Below are 14,852 nucleotides of genomic sequence, written 5' to 3' on the forward strand. Positions count from 1 at the left end.
TTTAAAGAAAGCACTTTGCCACCTTGGGTTTTTCTATTGTCAAATAATTTGCTGTTTCACCTTCTTATTTTACATTACTCTTATTTCACACTTGATAAACTTTCTTGCATGACTGGAAATTCAATTGACCCAGTTTGGCCCAATCTTGTCAGGCCTTGGAAGCTAAGCGGGGTCAGCCATGGTTAAGTAGTTGGTTGGGAGACCACCACCGTAGACGTGGGTTGCTGAGCAGAAGAGGGCAATGGCAAACCAACTCTGCTCATCTCTTGCCTGGAATGCCCCATGGAAATGGTCACCATGAGTCATTATATGTTATGATTTCAGAATTTTTGAAACAGACTCTAAGAGTCACTCTAAATGAGATGAATTTCATGAGGACATTCAATTGAAGTTCTAAAAAGTTCTTTAAAATCAAGTTCTAAAAAGCAGATCGGAATGCATTGCAAATTTCCCCTCTCTATAGAGCTTCCAAATATTGCTGCTCTGGGGGGTTTGTTTATTTCCTCTTCGCCTACCTGAAGACTCCGTTTGTTTCACCTCCCGTTCTAACAACAACAATAACATTCAATTTATGTACTACCCTTCAGGATGACTTAACACCCACTCAGAGTGGTTTACAAAGTATGTTATTATTATCCCCACAACAAAACACCCTGTGAGGTGGGTGGGTGAAAGAGCTAGAAGCTGTGACTGACCCAAGGTCACCCAGCTGGTTTCAAGTGGAGGAGTGGGGAATCAAACACAATTCTACAGATTAGAGACCCTCACTCATAACCACTACACCAAACTGGCTCTCTGGGAGCCAAAGAGGAAATAAACAACCCCCTGAGGAGCAATGTTTGCAAGCTCTGTAGAGAGGGGAAATTGACAAAGCCTGTTTTTTAGAACTCGGTTTCCTGGCTAACATTGTACCTCCCTTCACTTGAGCGTTCTTGTGAAATTCGTCTCATTTAGAGAGACTCTAAGTAAGTAGATAATGTAATTTGCACATCAGGAGACCTACCAATCAACTAGAAATGTGCTAAATGTTAAAAATGACAAGCATAAAACAAGCCAACCAGTTAAGTAAAATTCAACAATACAACCAAACTTAGAAAATAAGTTAAGAAGGGAAGAATATGAGTCCCCCAAATATAAAAGAACAGAAGGCAGGTTCATGCATCTTTATTCAAAGACTATTTCCTGATTAAGAATGATGAGCAAAAAAGGAGAAAGATGATCACATATGATGAGGACTTCTGCTACCCACACACTGTGGGGTTTGTAATCTTTCATGTTCTTCAGTTGGAAACAGCACTAGAAGGTACTAAGAGAGTCAGAAAGTCATGCAGCTATGCTGCTCCCCCCCCCCCGTAACTTCATATAGCATGGAGAGCAGAAGAAAGAGATAAGGGCAAGAAACTATGCTCTATTTTCATGTCACATTAGCCCAATAGCTGCTTTTCTGCTCCAAAGCACCTCTAGGAGGTACCAGTCTGGGAGAGAAATGTGCTTAATCCTCAATTTCCTGGTATTTTTTCATCATGTAATATAGTCCTGAACCTAAAAGTGGCTGCTGAAGGGGGAAATTTCCTTCTCTCAGCCACTTTGGGAAGTAGACCAGAGCAAAAAAAAAGAAAAAAGGAAGGAAACATTCAGTTAATACTAAATGCAGTGAGACTGTAACATATAGAATGTGTTGGAGCAGAGAAGAGGACATCAAGCTAATGTTACATGTGGATATTGGGCAAAATGTAGTTCAGTCCTGACGTGCGAATCTTCCTCTTTCCATGCATGTTTTCTTTTTTGGCTTTCCCAACCACAGCAAAGCTGCTTAGGCTGAGAGCCGGCTTTGCAGCCCCGCCCAGAGGAAGCTGGCAGGCTCCTGTCCCGGGCATCTGGGCTTTGGCCGGAGGTGGAGCCAAGAGCCGTTTGCAGGCGGCTGTTTGCAATTAAACATTTTGTTCAGGGCCAGACACGTTCCAGGTGTTAATAATGGGGTGGCAGACGCTTTGTCTCACCAACAGATGGAACGATTCTGGCAGCTTGCCCTGTGGGCCGACAGGCAACCAGCAAGGATGCCCCAAGAGCTGTGGCAGCTTGGAAGGCAGAAGTGTGCAGAGCGATCCAACTGTCCATTGCCCCAAGCACCCGCAGATCATACAGCCGTGCGGTAGGGCAGCTCTATGAGTTCAGGGCAATGGCTGGACTTCAGTAGTTATGGCCCATCCCACTGGAACACTTGATGCATTTTTGTGTCATGCAGCGGGGACGGGGTCTTTCGGTAAAGTCCATTAGGGGGCAGCTTGCGGCCTTAGCCTTTGCCAGTAAGGCATGTGGCTTTCCTGAATTCACAGGGGCTTTTAGGCTATGCAAAATGTTGGAGGGATGGTCTAGGGAAGTGAGGACACTTGGGGACTCCAGGCAGCCCATCTCCCCATTAGTTTTGAAGGGGTTGGGGGCTGTATGGGGGGAGGTATGCTCCTCTACGTATGAAGGGAAGCTCTTTCATGCTGCTTCCTTGACAGCCTTTTTTGGGGCCCTACGGGTCAGTGAGTTGGTCCCTCTGTCTCGTAGGGATAACTCTGGCCGGGCCTTGTCAACCCAAGATATTAAATTTGTCGGGGATACGGTCTCCTTTTGTATTCGGAGGTCCAAGATGGATCAGCAGCATAAAGGGAGTACATTGCTTTTGGGCTCCTGTGGGGATCGGTAACTTTGCCCTGTTAAGGCCCTCAAAGAATATGTGGAACTTCATGGGGAAGGCAAAGGTGTCTTATTCCGCCATGAAGATCAGACCCCCTTGACCAAGTACCAGTTGGGTGGTGACTGAGAGGGCTCTAAAGAGGATTGGGATGTCTGGGGTCAAATTTGGAACCCATTCCTTTAGGATTGGGGCTGCCTCTACGGCAGCAGCTATGGGGTATACTCACCAGGCAATCCAGCGTGTGGGCAGGTGGCGGTCACAAGCCTTTCAGACCTATATGCGCCCCCTGCCTCAGTTTTAAAGGTTGTTGTTACTTGCTCCTTCCTCAGGTGCAGTGTCAGGCCATGGGAGGAAGAGGATCCTGATTTGTGGCCACAGCATGGTGTTCTGGGCGGCCTATCAAGCCAGGAGAACACCAATTGGATCACAGTTGAGTTTGAGTGCTGTGGCCACAGTTGAGTGGCAGGGACAGCGTGGCCTTAGATGGCCGAGCCTACTGCCGCTCTTGTTTTGGGGAAGGATGGGTCCTCCCCCACACATTTTGGTCATTCACCTGGAGTTAATGATCTGAGGCTGATGCAGGGCAAGGCCCTGTCAATGCAGGTAGCGGAAGACCTTGGGATTATAAGCAGCCGATGGCCGGGCATGCTTATATTTTGGTCAGAGACGCTACAGCGGCAGGTCTGGCAGGAGGCCTTAGTTCCTAGGGCAATCGAGGGGGCCCAGTGCAAAGCTAATCACGCCATTAAAAAATCCTTGTGGAATGGCTTGGGTATTTACTTACCACACCCCAGAATTAGGGCTGAATTTGCCCACCTCTACCAAGGTGATGGTGTACACCTGTCGACAGAGGGCAATGACATCTTTTTGGATGACCTGCGGCAAGGGCTTCATTTGGCTTTAAGCCATATGTGGGGCGCGAGGGTCTAAGCAGAGGCTTGACCCTTGCGGGTCTGCCATCAGTGTGGTATGCTTGTGGCGGCTACCATTGCACAGGCAGACATCTGCTGGGGATCGCCAAGTACAAGGCCTTCCTTCATGCTAGACGGCTGGGGCGTTAGGTGCTTGATGGGGGGATCCCTTGCCTGGCTGGCTGGGTTGCAGCCATTCAAGGGATAGCCTACACCCAGGGCTTTGGGGCTCACCCAGGCAGGTCAAGGCAGAGGTCCGGAGTTGATCCCGTGGCTTGACCTGTACTGCTTAGTTGGCCCTTGCCTTGTTTATGTTAATGGTCATTTTAATAAACGGTCCTTTAATACCAAGCCTGTGTCTGTCTCTTCATTCTGACTGGGGTTGCAATGGCTATTGCTGTTTCTGGTGATAACAGGTTAGATCAGAAGACTTCTTTTACTAACTTGGGGAACTTTCCTCTGTCAGATGACATCTCTTAACTTAGGGTCAGGCTAAAAGTGAGTCCAGACATGTATTTGTTAACAGATTGAGTGAAACAATTTTACTTGGGAACTGTAGTTTTAAAAGACATAACAGGTCAAGATCACTGGGAGAAGAAGGATTCTCTCACTGCTCTTCACAGCCTCTGCTGGCTACTAAGACAACCCTGCTCGCTGCTCTGGCTGCCATTACTGCTGGGACAATGATGGAACTTTGCAATGGTTTTCTTTAGCAATCTCAATGGGGAGAGGAAGGACCAGTTCCCTCTCCCCCTCCCCACTGCTCTGAGTGGAATCTACTGTTTCAAAGTCTTGTGAAGGTAAGCAAGCCAGATTCCAGGTCTTAAAATAAAAGTTTTATCTCTAGCACAACAAATTGCAAAATGAGATTAGGAGTCCTATAATCACAGTTTACTTTTCTTGTTACTTAAAAGAAACTGAAGGGTCCTGTGTTGGTGCATGAGTGTGTAACTTTCCCTTACAGAACTAACACCAGGACCTGGGGAGGGAAATTTGGTTTGTGAAAATAGCAGAGGAGAAAAGGTTTGAAGCTCCTCTAGCACCACTTCTGCAGTCAAATTAGCAGCTCCGCTTTAAAGTTTTGTTGTTGTTTTTTAATGAAGGTAATCTCACAGATCCCCCGCATTATTGTCCTGTTTGACCCCAAGCAAAGTTTCAGCATTGTCCCTAGCATGGGGAGGCAGAGATGGGAGGAGCTGGTTATTCCTCGCTCTGTTGAGATTGCAAAAAGAAAAATTTGCAGAAGTTCCTCTTTCCCAGCGATCCCGCTTGGCTCAGTCTTTGAAAACTACCATTCCCAGGTAAAATTGTGTCACCTGATACATTAATGAACCTGTGGCTCTGTCACGTTTAGCCTGACCCTTAGTGGAAAGGATTTGCTGGATGAGTTCCTGAGCATAAGAATGCATCGTAAAGAAATATGTCTCTGCTATTTGTTCTAAATGTCCTGTCATTAAAATTCTTTGGACTATGTCTCGCACTGACAAAATGTGAAACAGTAAAAACCTGTTACTAACTTGCTTTCTCCCATCTCTTTGTGAACTTTTACACATCAAACACATCCCTACTTAGTCAATTGTTCAATATAAATGCCTTAATCTTTTAAGCCTATTTGAATATGATTTTTTTAAAAAAAATCCACTTGATGTATCATTTCTACATTTCACACATTTTTGTGATGGAGTACCCACTGAGTTATATAAAGGTATTATCCAGTATAGATTCCAAATGCCATTTTTGCTCATCTATACGAAATCTCAATGCTTGAGATTTTGTATAGTCACAAATGGAGATTACACATGTACATTTCTTCCAATGCTACCTTTCTCATCTTCCCAAAAAAGTAAGTGTGTGGGTTAGTTTTCTTTATTCCTGTAAATCAAAGATAGCACAAAGAGAAATTGAGCAGGCAAGAAATATTTTGCTACACGGGAACACTATAGGGACTGAAAGATTTCTTCTTCCTGATTTCCCTTTGACCATACTGGCTCCACTAGCAGCTTATATTTATAATGGATTAATCCACAGTTTATGCTTAGACTGCTTTCATACACTCTACATGCTGCCTTGGAAAACTATTCAAAAGTTTTCAAGTACAACAGCACAGCTGCCAGCTTTGTAAGTTTAACACTAAATGCGAAGTGCCTTCCAAGGACAATACAGAGTTCTGGCCAGGCTGTTCAAAGGACTGCTCATGCTCATGAGAGCCCACCTGGCAGCTCTGATCAACATCAGAACACCTGTGCAATTTCACCTGGGCAAGGTAGTTGAGCACCAGAAACAGGGTGTTGGAGCTGAAGTTCTGTCAGTGGGGTTCTACTGGTGGAACAAAACTTCCTCCTCCCTTATACTGCAGCCTACAAAGCTTCCCAGAAAGCTTTTCTCCTTACCTGAGAGGAAACCATTAGGAACAATGGTGAGGGGGTAAAATGAGGCTTTGTTGTAGGCAGGGGAATTTGGTGCCCTCCCTTTTTCCAATGACAGAAAACAACCATTGGATCCAGCAGAGATGCACTCTTTGCATCTAGCTTGTTGAGTTTGTGGTTTTGTCAATCCTCTTCTATTTCTTGCATTCCCAGTTCATCATAAACATATATATTTTTAAGTTTCATAAGGTATTTTAACATTTTAAAGCTTAAAAAAAGAATTGTTCTGAATAGTTGATTTTATTGTTCCCTGGTCCCCCCCCCCCCCCATGCTTGTATCTCTGTTTTTGCCCAGGGGAAAGAAAGAATGATGGATAAAATAAACATAGAAATAAATTAGAACAAGAACCAAAAAAAAAAAACCTGAAGGGAAGAAAAAAGGGAACTAATAAGCTTAGACAAAGCAAGTTGCATAGCAGAAGATTGATCAACAGCACCACCCTAAGCAGAGTTAAGCCTTAGGGTAACCATTGCAAGTGACAGAGAGTAAGTTATCAGATTTAGAACGACTAGGGCCCGCATAGGGTTCCAGCCATGGGTGCTCAGGAGAATGAGGAACAAATCTAACAAAGAAAAGTAGTTAACCAGCATCCAGAAGGGGAGGCTAGATAAAGTTCAGCAAAGGAAGGAAAGAGATTAAGCACAGATATGAAGCAAAGGTAGTGGCTGAATTTGGGAGAAGATGACAGAATAGTAACTGGAAAAGGACAGGGATACTATGGGAAGAAAATCAACCCATATTTATTGACTGTAAGGTGTAAGACTCTCTGGTCCTCCAGATATTGTTGCTGAACCGAGGGAAAGAGATTCTACTGACATCATGAGAATGGAGGAGTATATTGTAACCTCTGTCGATATGACTGGTATGCTTTAATGTAATAAATCTTTTGGCAGGCATCCTCAGAAGGAAAAGTCAGTTTCTGTAATAGACATTGAACCCACCCTTGAACTCAGTATTGAGCTTATGACGAGTCTGACTTAATATCAAATAACCTTAATATTTTAGAGTGGGGATGAGAAATATTGTATATTTAAAGCTAATGAGGAAGCTTCATCAAGACAACCCAGGCATCTTTTAATACATAAGCAATTTAAAAAACAAGACACAATTCAAGGTGGCTTATTAAACTTTATGGAGCTCTTGCTTTCAGCCTTCCTCTGAATGCGCCGTCAAGTAGTCCATGATGACCTTTCACTGCCAGCAGGATCATTTCATGTCAGTGCCGACAGAAATGAGAAGAATGAAAGATTCACTCTCGGAGTACCTTCAAATGCTTTCATTTTGACAATGAAAAGCTTGGCACAAAAAGACCTACAACAGCTTATCAAAGAGATGTAAACAAATATAGAAGCTTTCAGGGCCATGGGTTGACGCGATCACCTACAACATCACAAAATGAAGTCGTGATATTGCTTTTAAAACTTAGGGTGGATGGATGAATCCATTTTTTACCCAATTTAGTAAAGAAAACAAATGGAAGAAAATAGAAAGAGCAAAGATACCAAAACATCTCATCTTATATTGATTAGTATGAATTATTCAGAGATGTTACAAAGAACGGCCTTTTAGCCAGCCCTCAATAAACATTTTAGGAGTACGAACAACAATATACTGGATGCAACTGAGGAGAAAACATTTTCTTACAGAAAGCTCCACTAGTTTTATAAAACAAGCCCTTTCCATGCAATAGTGTGGGAGCTGTTTCCCCCCAGTGTGCAGAATCAGCAGAACCACATGGCTCTTTCCCACCCAATTGGTACTTCAGTGTTGTGGTAAAAGAAAACAAACAACAGATTGTGTAATCACTGAACACAATGGCCATAGATCCACACAAGTGTTAAGTGGGAATGAACTGGTGTAAGCTGTAAACCTTGCCTACTGACATTTAATAAACAAGAACATGTAAGTAACTGCATTCATAATGGCTGTTCATGATTATGTGACAAATGTAAACTTTGAAAAGTAAATAAAAATGGGTGAAATGCTAGAGAAGGAACTAAATTCTGCCTCTTGTCTATCCATTGGGAAAGCAGCTGCTTCAGAAAGCTAGTACCGATTGATCCACGTTGCTTATCAATCAGCCTTCACCATTTTCAGCAAGAGATCTTTCTTGACTGCTCTTTACTGGTTGCTTTTACCTGAACAAGTCAGCATCTTGGGTTCCAAAAAGTCCTGCCATGTTAACCCAGATGACCATGCTCAGAAAATGGAGCAGGAAAGAAGAAAAAAAAACCTTTTAACCCTCCCCCTCCTGAAAATACAAAATAGAATACATATATTACCTGTATAGTTGCCTGTGACTCACTTTTCTCAAAGGAGAATGCTCTATTGAAACACAAATAACATTCAGCCCCTACCCTCACAAATGACAGAAGTGGTTTATTGCTATTCAGCAGTTTTGAAATTTAGCCAATGCAGGGACAAAAGAATAGTTGGAGCTATTAAATCACCAGTGCAACATTTAAATCATTTGCAGAGAGAGAGGATTCTTCTTACCGATAGTTATTGAAGAGATCGATGCAAGTTCCATTGTTCTTACAAGGTTCAGAATCACACTCATTGGATTCAGATTCACAAAATGTCCCTTCCCAACCAGGCAGGCAACTACACTGGTAACCCTGAAATGAAGTAGAAAAAAATGGAACAATGAATTGGACTCCTTCTCAATGTGTCGTCTACTTACTAGTATAATTTCTAAGTCTATACAATTACTATTATTCTGAACCCCAATTATCTGCCTGACTCAGTTATGATGCTGAAAAGGATCTGTGATTTATATGCTTTTAAAAAAAATCTAATGCAAACAAAGGTTGCTTCCATTATTATATACTGGCGGCCCTTCTGAGAGATGTCTGTATCAGGCTGCCGATAGTTTCTGATGCTTTTTTCTCCTCTCTGGCTTTTTTTTTTTTTGCTAGCGATAGCTATTTGAGTACTGTATTGGCATTAGCAATTTTTTTGGCTGCACTGGCTGCTATATGAAGGTGGAAATAGAGGGTGGAATGAAAGTGATTTGTGTTGTCCAAGAGATAAAAAGCAGTCAAAAAAGTCAATGATGCAAGTAGGAAGAGACATTTGTTTATTCAGATTAAAATTCCCTATGAGTTTCACCAGGAAGGCTTCTTGAGGGGAATCTCGTCCGTCTTTCAATGAGAATGAAAGCTTAGTGTTGCCGTCTAATAAGAATGCATTCTAATTGAAAGGATATTAAAAGACAAATGAGAGTCCCCTGAAGAAGACTTCTTGGCGAAATGCATAGAGAATTTTCATCTGAATAAACATCTTTTTTCTTACTTGTGCTATTGGCTTTCTTGCCTGCTTCTGTTATCTCTGTGATTGGTGCAGCCCGCTCGTTTTACTTCTTTGTGTTATCCAAAACCATTGGGTCATAAAGGTTGCTTTCATTTCACAACAGTGATGTGAGAAATGCTTTCCTGTGATTTCATTCTACAATGCTATGGAATTACATGAAAAGGTAAATTGTAAGGGCCCTCCTTATCTGATTTACAACTGGGAGAGAAGAGCAAACTGTCTTACTGGATCTAACTGATATTGTTTTGATCTTCCAAACATAAGTATGTTGGCATGGGATTAAAGTATGGAAAAGCAGCAATGTGAAAGTACTCAACATCTGCCAAAGGGCACTATAATCTCTACACTAAGTTTAAAATGTAAACCTAAATATATTGAACTTATGAGACTGAACGTGCAATCCTATGCATTCTAAACCCATTGAAATCAATTGGCTTTTACTCGAGTAACTCTGAATAGAATTGCACTATTGGTGTTTTAAAATAAAAATGGAGCAAGGCCAGGGAGCACCTAATGCTAGAACACTGAGCAGGTGTGATAAGACCATGCCTCATATCCCCCTCCTATCTATTCTCCCAGGCAGAGAGAGCGATTAGATCTGCCACATATCAGACTTTTGGCTGTGTCATTCAGCCCTCTAGAATGGCTTACCTAAGGAAATGGCATGTCAATGATAACTGGCTTTGTAAGCCACCATCAGCAGCTGCTGAAGATGAGACAGGCAGGACATTAGCACTTTAATAAATAAAAACTCTGCCAGTGCTTGGATAGTAGACCACTGGGGATCTCACACAAGCTGCTCTGTGTTTTCTATAAAATGATCATAATAACTAAATAATAAATCATTGAATAACAGCATAGCACCTTATTGATTAGTGCTCAAGGAAAGAAACTTATATCCCTGCTTAAAAAAACACAAACATTCAAAGCCACTCTATGAAAAATGAAGTAGAAATGTAGTCACGGATCTCCTCTCTCTTCTATAATGGGGTGGATTATTTTCCTTCATTTGCTCTTCTGTTAGGAAGAAGTTGAGGAAAATTGAATGACCCACCAGACAGTGTAACTGATTTTGCTTTAAATTGTTTGCCAATTTGATTTTTAACTAAAAACACCCTAATAGGTGCTCTTAAAATAGACCTGTGCTCTACAATTGAACTTTTACAAAACTTCACTTCTTGGAATAAAAGATCTTTTATGTAGCAATAATCTATCACGCTTTGTATCTGTCATGTTGAACAGCCCTTTTTAAATGGAAAAGAACAAAATGTGCAAGTCTTGATTATTGAGGAAAGAACTCCAGCTCTGTACGAGATTGTTAAATGGTATGGACCAGTTAATCAAGTAGAGGCAATCGCTGTAAAATGCAGGAATAAAGACAGAACATTCAGACTAACAGAAGTATCAAAAAGATTGATTTTTGAGATCTTGTGCGCATCCTTTATAAAAGGCTGTGAAGGTCTTTGTAAAGAGATAGTATATGTTTTTAACCACTTTCAGCTCTCCTTTGTATAAGGGAAATACAACAATGCTTTTTTTTTGGTTAATATTGATCCATAAATACAGAGGTCAATAGGGCAACCTAGATTACTTATATAAACATGAATAGATCAAAGTGGTCTGAATTTTTTGAGATTATCTTATTATACCTGGAAACAGGACTACCCATGTCATGTGCAAGAAGCGGAGGGCATGGATCCAATTATGTACAAGCAGAAACGGAAATGGGCTTAGCACAGTCCAACCTGAAAAAGAAACTGCAACATCTTGCACTCCCCCCTCCAGATATTATGAACACATATTGGTTGTACAAAATCTTGCTCAAGCATAAATGTCAGTTAATATACATACTATAAGTCTGACACAGCACAAACTACTGCAGTCTTTTTCTCATATTCCCACTTGCACAAGAACTCTATTGCAAGCAGACCTTTTGCGCTGGATCCAACCCAATAATAGCCACCAAGGTGTTTATTGTATTTGTACTCTTTATGACATCTGGGAGGATGATTTCTTTAATGTGAGGATGGACCCCAACATGCATAAACATTACATTATATAATGAATTTTGGTATCCGGGTCTCACAGGGGACTGAAAAGAAATATGGTTTAATCCAGAAAAATTTAGTTGCAACTAGGTTCCATTAATTCAGACCTAATTAACACTGAAAGCAGGGGTGGATTCTCATGTCTTCTTCCATTCATAAAAGTTTTCCCTCCATAAGAAAGACAATAACAGTGAGAAGAGGTCTAACTTGGTCTTATCTTCCTGGCATACTATTTTTTTTGAGGAGTATGAGGCCCAGCCCACCCTTGCAGTTTAATATGGTGCAGCTGAGGCACAGGTTTATTACTTCAATGAGAACAAGATCCTATAATCACAATTAATGTTAACTACATTGTGCTCACTGTCTTTACAGTGATGTCATATTAGATGAAATCACCATCTATTGAACTTGATCTACAGTGGCTGCTTTACACAAACAAACTATGATTCAATGTTTTGGCCATCAAATGATGTATTCAACTATAGTAGGGTGCTCAGAAGGTTTGTATGACCAACCCTGGGATTAAAACATTTGATGCCAAACGTAGGAACATCTCAAATCAGGAAAACCAGTCATTACAGCTACTCTCTGAATATTCACAGTGACTCTCCACTGACACATGCGCACATACACAAAAGCCAGAAAGAAGAGCCTCAACAGCCATTCTGCACATGAGGAGCATCCTGCATGATTCTTTGGATCCAGACCACAGAGAATCATATACACCGTTTGTTTCATTTTAACTCTGTGCAAATAAACAAAAGCAAAAAATAATAATACCCCGACCACCCATGGCAAACTTCAATACACTTAGAACTATATGTGGTGCAACAAATCAACATTTTTTAATATTCTTAAAGGAACAAGATAATTGCTGTGAGCAGCAGGTGGGGAAAAAATTAAGCCAAATTATTTTGCCAAGTATATAGCCTTTACTGAGCAACATGCCCAGTGCAGTAATTTTGCAATTATAAGAACAGCAGTTTTTATTTCATATTGGGAAAAAAAATAATCTACAGTAGAAAGGGTCAAACTGAGAGCGATTGAACAGGCGCGTTTGCACACATGGCATTACATATGCACACCTGCGTGCTTTCATCTAATTAAGTGCTTCAGCTTTTAAGAACACTTCGCTTCTAAGCATTTGCATCTCTCTAAGTCATACTACATTGTTGAGGCAGGATTCATCATTTCTGAAGCCTCAGTCAATTTTATGTTACTGGAAAAGGCAGAAGAACATCTGGCAAACAAGCAATCCTGAACAGAATGTTCATCACAGGCAACAAGTGCTTTGCATTGCAAAGAGGGTACAATCTTCATTGGGGTATGCACCAAGAAAACTTCTGTTTCTGTTTTGGTTCTGGGGGTTCTGGAATAGTTCCATTCCATTACCAGTTTGATCCAGGTAGGCCAGTGCCGGTTCAGAACTGATCCATTTTTTTGTTTATTTTCATCGTTGCACATGTGTAGGCTGCACATGCACAAATGCATACTGTTCTTTTCAAAAGGGTGGAGTGGGGAAACAAGGCTCTAGGGTAGCTGTTTCAACCATTAGTTCCCCTCCTAAAGCATTGACCCACTGAGATTTTCCTCAAACACACGCATAACACAATGGACCTATAGAAGGTGAGTGTCTGTGGGTGGGGCAGTGGTAGTGGGGTGCTCCAAAGTAGGAAGGTGCTCCAACCAGTGCAGCAACATTAAAAACAACCCTGCTTCATGTTCACTTTTTTCTTTTTCTATAGTGCCAATAACTTACTTCCTTTGCATTCTGCTGTTGAATACTGCTGCTATGTTTCTTTGTGCTTTTTAGTTTTATTCCCACAATGAGAGGCAAATCCAAATGCTTCCTTTTGATGCTCAGCATTGCACTGCAAAATAGAGTGTTCTTACTGCCAATCTTCTCTATTGTCAAAGTGCAGGCAGGCAGGCAGGCAGAATGATTGTCTGAATTCCTTCCTCCAGCCCACCCAAGCAGACCTATATTTTCTGAACGAGTTTTCCCTTTGCTGCGGGGGCAGGCAGGATTGTTTTTGAAAGGGTGATGAATTTACACATTTGACTCAGAAAAGAGAGAAAACTTGAAAGACTATGGACACAACCCTAAACAGGTCTACTCAGATGTGAGTCCCATATTATTCAATAGTGCTTACTCCTAGAGAAGTGTATTACAAATTGCAGCCTATGATTAAAGTCTCTCTTCCAAACATTTCCAAAGCTGATAGGAGGGAAGGGATCACCCCTTCAGGAGGACCCAATTGGCCGGAAGAAGAAAATGCCATTTCCTAGGTAGCTATGGGGAGGGGGGGAGGGAGATGCAGTCACATGCATTTGTCTCATTCCTCCTTCCCACCAACAGAGTTAATTACTAATGTAAGTTCTCTCTCCTCTTGGGATCTGATTGGTGAATGCTGTTCAGGAAAAACAAGCTGCTGCCCTACAAGGTGAGCCCAGTGCCTACCTGCTGCTGGAAGGTACAAAACAAAATAAAGCACACACATTTTTTGGTAGGAGGGACTTTTTATAATTTAGTTTCCCAGATTTGGTTCAATGTTCTGGAAGCTGCTTTAGCAAGCCAAACCAGTGATATATATTTTTGTCCCATTTTTTCCATTATGCATACCCTAATGTTCATATTATTTCTGGGCAAATGTGGCTTATGCATAGCTTTAGTACCAAAGGTAAGACTCGACAAAGTTCTGAGTTATGAACTAATTTGAATCCCAGATGATGATTTGCTAAATAAATTGCATCATACGAACTAAGGTTATGATCCAACGGGCCTTACATACACACAACTTTTTCAAACTTTCTGTTTCCACTGTAGCTCTTTATGTTTTCTGCTCTCCCCACAACTTGAGAAACCACTCTTCAGGAAGGGGACTCTCTGGAATGACATCTGATGACACAGACAGGAAGACAGTGGGGATGAAAAGTCAGCACAACTCTCATAAATCTCTGGACAGGTACTTAAGAATTCTTAAAGTGCATCTAGGATGCTTGGATCTTAGCCACAAATGGTAAGCAGTGTTATATCTCACACTGAAGACCCAGAAGCATAATCACTTTGCAATGTTGCCTGCTCTGAATAGGACACAACTATATGGATGGGTCTAAAAGGGTCGTTGCTTCAGCAATATTCAAATCATGGAGCATGAAACAGTGATTGAAAAGGTCACATTTAAATTCCATTATTTTCATCACTTAAGACAGCCTACAAGGAGATCAATACATTTAAAGGTAATTTAGCAACTACTAAAATATCAGGAGGCCTAATCATCTCTGCTTACTTCAAAACCATAATGTGAAGCTTCTTTCAGAAATTCATGCCTGTCAAAAAGAGTTTCACAGAATGATATACAAGACATATTTTTAGCAATGAATTATTTAACTCTACTCTTACATTAACCATTGCATACCTAAGAAGTCATAGTGCAAAACCAGTGGTACAGGTGCTTGACCAGAAAG

General features: G+C 41.4%; 1 protein-coding gene across 1 annotated transcript in view; it reads right to left on the minus strand.

Annotated features, from left to right (window-relative positions):
* LOC129324194 (fibropellin-1-like) overlaps positions 1–14,852 on the minus strand; it is a 142,699-nt gene that overhangs the window by 978 nt on the left and 126,869 nt on the right. The gene's annotated exons all lie outside the window — the stretch shown is intronic.

Source organism: Eublepharis macularius, chromosome 1, assembly GCF_028583425.1.
Source record: "Eublepharis macularius isolate TG4126 chromosome 1, MPM_Emac_v1.0, whole genome shotgun sequence".
Lineage (NCBI taxonomy): Eukaryota > Metazoa > Chordata > Lepidosauria > Squamata > Eublepharidae > Eublepharis > Eublepharis macularius.